The following is a 6000-nucleotide window of genomic DNA, read 5'->3' on the forward strand; positions in this document are numbered from 1 at the left end:
CAAGATCAAGTCCATTTCTTTAGTAGTGTTGCTCATCCTGGACAGTAATTTTGGGAAGCCTGTTCTTCTTTGCTTCATGGTCTATGTTGCTCTCCACTAGTGACGACGATTCCACACCAATCGTCGTCTCGCCAACCGTAGCTAAACTGGACACTGTACACTGCACAGGAGCTAAGTCGTTTGGTCGACTGTTCCAAGTTCCAGACTAGTACGTCCTCAACAGCGTGGTAGTAGACAATTCGTTTGCTCTTCACCTCTGTTCAGAGCAGGTTTGTAATCGTCTGTACACAAAGCGTCACTGACTCATATGCACACATGCATATTTTTCAGAGCACACTAAACAATAAAACATATATACACAAACACTAAGCGACCACAAAAACACACATAACACACAAATATACACGTGCACAAGCACACACATCCAAGCATCTCTATCTGTTTACATGCACATTGACACATGTAAGCACACACATCCAGACACAATACATAAATAGCCATTCATTATTTTTCAATATGCCAACACTCCATTGCTGCCACGCCCTAGGTCTACATATAATCTTCCTTCCTTGTCCCCATCTGGTGCAAATCCTCTGCTTACAGTTGGTATCGATCTTTCTCCTTCTTGAGGAGCCGGGAAGTCGTTGGCTAGGCCTACCGAGCATCAATTACAGATTCGGTTGCCATCGTCGTCGTCGTCGTCGTCTGTTCTCGGCCCGCCATTCCAATGTCGACGTTGGGTAAAAAACGGAGGTACAATATCATATTAGAATGCAAATAAAAAATCTTAATATTATACCAATCCTGATGAATAATATTAAATGCTTTTGGTACAGCGATATGCTTTATGAATTTCATTACGGCTTACGGTATTCGAGTTTATTCAAATGGGTGATAGGGAAAGGGGCGAGCCATAGTCGTATTTTTAGATGCCTGTTAGGGAATAAAGGAAATATTGTCTGTAAAGTTAGAACACACACACACACACACACACACACACACACACACACACACACACACACACACACACACACACACACATATATATATATATATATATATATATACACACATATACATACAGTATATATATGTATGCACACACACACACACACACACACACACACACACACACACACACACACACATTTTATTATGTCTTTGAAGAGGTACAGAGCAAACACTTATCATATTCAACATTCTTTTCACTCCATCTTTATCTGTTACGTTGAGAGACATTACGTAAATATACACACACGGACATAAAATCGTACATGAGTGTCAACGTGACTTTCTTTTACGCACATTGTCACATCCTTAGTGTGAATAGAAGCCTGTAGTTGTGCTGTGTCACGCCCTTGTGTGAATAAAGTCTCCTGTTTGTATTTTTTTGGCACGCCTTGCGTGAATATGATGTGTAGTATATGTTATAATTTGTATTGTATTTCATAAAATGTATGTCATATATAACCCATTGCGTAATATCCATCTGTTGTGCGCTTATACGTTCTGTCAGATGACGCCAAGCTCAGAGATGTTACATAATTTGGCGCGGAAGCGTCTCCTGCTTTCCCATTGCTTGGAGGTGTTTAAACTACCTACTTTGTAAAATTATCACTAAAATAAACACGTGATCCAAAAATACTGCTGGAAAGAAGCAGAATCCCTAAGCGCTTTCGTGTCATTCACTTCTTCAGGGGAATACAGATGAAAATGGTAATATAGTATGGTTTAAAAGACGAGAGACCAAATTCTAGGAAAGGAATTGTATGTGCACTTGTGTGTTTACATTTCTTTTCCTAATGTTTTTGTGTATTTACAGTTCCTTTCCTAGTGCTTGTTCTCTTGTCTTTTTAAACCTTACTGTATTACAATTTTCATCTGTATTCCCTTGAAGATGCGAATAACACGAAAGCGTTTGGGAATTCTGCTTCTTTCCGATCTCCTTTGTGGTTACCAGCAATGTTTTTGAATCACGTGTTTATTTTAGTCATCATTTTGCATTATGGATTCCATGCGCCACTTCCAGTACTTCTCTTCTGTTTGTCCTGGACTGTCTCCGTTTGTTACAGCTTTGTCATCTTCTCTGATCAAAGCACGAAAAGAAAAGTTATGAATGAAATTTCTTCAAGATTGTCTCATTGAAAAAGTGACGCCAAAATCAACTCTCCCTCAACGCCTTTTGAATATGCCGGACAGCCCATTTGGCAACTTCCAACAAATCATTTTGAAGAAACATACAGAAATTAAGAAAGTTGAACTCAAGGAATCTTTCCGAATTGCCAAACAAGCAAATTTTTCGTTTCATAACACTATTCTGGGTGAATGGAAGAACAATTTGTTGGATTTTTGTTACGACCGGCTAAGGAAATCTCGTATAGTTTTACAAAACAAACAAACGTAAGTTGGAACTTTTGATTAAGAACAGTGATTGGACAAAGGATGCAAATCCTGATTTTGTAGTGAACCCATCAAATACACAGCTTAGTGAAGATGCCTCTTGTGCACTAGGTTATGGGTTAAAGTTCGCCTCTTCCAGTAAGGAGTTGGATTATGTAGATATTGCTATTTTTTCTAATTTTGAAAAGTGATTTATCATCTGAGGAAGTGAATATTTGTAAGGGTATTATTTATGCTTTAGTGAGTAACCCACAATTACCTAATTGCCCAAACAGATTTATTAAGGCATTAGAAGCTCTAAAAGAGGACAAATATTTACACATTACTAGAAGGGATAAGACAAATCTGGTGGTCTTTTTAAACGGATGACTATCTGTCAAAGATGGATGAGCTTTTGTCCGATGACCAATCCACTTAATAAGATGAACAGCCATTTTAATAAGAAAACGAAAATATTGTTAAAAGGGGAAGACGAATTGATCAAACTGTTTTCTACCATCACAACTTCTCTTCCCTATATGTATGGATTAGTAAAAACACACATCAAATGATCCTATAAGACCAATCATTAGTTCTGTTTAAATCTATTTCATATAATTTATCAAAATGTCTAGTGTCTTTACTCGGTCCGTTATTTGGCACAATTTTTAATTCACCCATAGAAATAATGTAGACTTTGTTCAAAAACTTAATAGTTTAATTATTGATTATAATTTCAGGCTTGTGAGTTTTGACATTACTAGTTCATTCACTCAAATTCCAGTAGATGATTTAACTGTCTTCCTCTCCGATTATTTGGACAAAATCCCACTTCCTTTGCCTTCTGATACTATGATTGAACTCGTCAAAATATGCATCAAAGATTGTAAATTTGAATTTAATGGTAATTTTGTATTCCCAGGAGTTCGAATGGCTATGGGGAATCCTCTTTCGTCTGTCTTGAGTAATCTCTATGTGAACTTTTTTGAAAAGAAACATTTGTGTGAATTTTTGCTATCTAATGCGATTTCGTATAGATAGGTAGATGATGTTCTTTGCCTGTGGCCATGTACTGAGGATCTTGATGCTATTTTTTTTTTTTTTTACAATATCTTAATAATTTTGTTCCCTCCATTAATTCTACTGTAGAATTACATACATACATACATATACCAAGGCTTTTTCCCCCTTCCAAGGGAGGTAGCCAAAAAGGGAAAGGCATAAAAACACTCCCACCCATTTCATCCCTAAATACACTCCACATCCCTCCCACCCTCCCTCTCATCTGAGCACCTCCTGGATGACGGGTCATCCCTGCACCCTGCCCACCGCCCTGGGTCAGAAGCAGTGTCGCAAGACACAGTACATCCACAGCAAGGCCGCTTCATTTAATCGGCGACCCCCCCTCTCCGTCCCCCTTTGCATATAAGGCGAGGACGGGGAGAAATCCCTTCGGGCTGCGTCAAAATTTACTCACACATACTACCCCACCCCCCATCATCCATATACAACCATTCTCCACTCACCTCTGTCTTCCGTCCTCTCCCTTCCTTCCTCAACAGACATTCCCCTCTTCCCCAAAGCCCCCTTCACCCCATCCATCCACCTCATCCTAGGACGCCCCCTCATGTTCACTCCCTCCACATCTGCCTTCCATACCTCTTTTGCTAGTCTTTCTTCACTCATTCTTTCCATGTGTCCAAACCATCCTAATATTCTTTCATCAACCCTATCTCCCAAATCCTTTTTCACCCCTGTTCTCCTCCTCACCTCCTCATTTCTCACTCTATCCAGCCTAGTAACCCCCACCATACTTCTCAGACACCTCATCTCAAACACATTCAAACTCCTTCTCTCTTCTTCTCTTATGTTTCACGTTTCTGCCCCATACAGTGCTGTTGGCATAATCACTCCTTCATACAGTCTCCTCTTCGCATCCATTCCCAAATGTCTATTCCTCATTACACTCTTTAAACCACCAAGACATTTACTCGCTTCTCTCAATCTACATTCTACCTCCACCTTCACTCCACCTTTTCCTGCTACACTTGCACCCAAGTATATAGAATTAGAAATGGTAAATTACCCTTTTTGGATTGCCTTATTCATAGAGACGGTAATGATTTTGAATTTAGTGTTTATAGAAAGCCGACTAATGTGTTTTCATATATACATTACTACTAGGCACACCTTGATAAAGTAAAAAATTGAGTCATAACAATATATATATATATATATATATATGTGTGTGTGTGTGTGTGTATGTGTGTGTGTGTGTGTGTATGTCAAAGCCTTGCGTACTTTTTCATCCATGTGAGTCACGACCCATCTATGGGCCAGGCTATTAATGACACGAAATAAATAAACAAATAAGGCCGTGGATAGGTCAGACGAGTGACAGAATTCAGGCAGGATGATTAAACCTTTCTTTAAGATGACTTATTATTTACAAGAAAAAAACATACAACATAAATGGACATAGAATAAGAATAGTAATGAATGTTACATTAATTATAAATGGATAATTAATTACCGAGTAGTTGGGTGTGCTCTTGTATACAGCACGTAAGAACAGGTGGGTGAAACGAAGTCTTGATTATGGTGTAGAAGAGGTTTGATTCTGGTTGCTAGAAGTCGCACCAACGGAAAGTCGTTTAGGCAGACTCTCCAGCCTCGGGAACAATGGGTTGTTTGAGGTGAGGCCGATATAAGATAACTTCAGATAGGGGAATTTTTTGGTAGTCTGGAACACGTAGATTTATTGGTGTTCCGTACCTGAGAAATAACGGAGAGTGTGTCGAGTCGCACTTAGTCCAGCAGCAGTCTGGAAATGTCCGAAACAATTCTGAAAAAAAAACACATGAAGGCTTTTCGCGTGGAGATTGGGCAATCATTGTGGTCCAAAGGATTTGTTTAGTGGAGTTGTCGTAATCGACGAATGTAGAATAATTTCTACGTAGATTCAGATGGGCCCTGGGCGTCTGTTTCTCTTCTTTCCTTCTCTGCTCTGCTCTGTAATACTTCCCACAGTGCTGTCCTGTCTACCCTGCCATAAGCCTTTTTCAAATCCACAAAGGCCCAAAAATATCCTTACATTTTTCCTAAATTTTTCTCACATATCTGTCTTACCACAGAAATCTGATCCACGCAACCCATACTTGTCCTAAACCCACACTGTTCCTCACCGAATCCTCCCAATCAAAACATTCCTATAATCCTTCCCAACTACACTCAACAAACTGATCCCTCTGAAATTACTACACTCACACTTGTCCCCTTTTCCCTTGTAAAGTGGAACTATACATGCACTCCTCAAGTCTTCCGGCACTCTAACCTCTTTTAAACAAAAATTAAACAACCTCACCAGCCAGTCCACCATCACTGTACCTCTTTTTGTAGACACTCCGCATGACCTCCATGCAACCCAGGTACCTTACCCGTTCTCATCATTTTAACAACTGCTTTCACCTCATCTTTCCTTATTTCTCCTCCATTTTCCTCACTCATCACCGTCATTTTCTTAGAGCTTCCCACTGCAACTACCTTTCCCTCCCTATTCTTCTTCACATTGAGCAACTCCCTAAAATACTCTGCCCATCTTCCTTCCTTTCACTGCCTTTT

This window comes from Oratosquilla oratoria, chromosome 3, assembly GCF_046742065.1.
Source record: "Oratosquilla oratoria isolate Oo_2021 chromosome 3, ASM4674206v1, whole genome shotgun sequence".
In the NCBI taxonomy this organism is placed as follows: Eukaryota; Metazoa; Arthropoda; class Malacostraca; order Stomatopoda; family Squillidae; genus Oratosquilla; species Oratosquilla oratoria.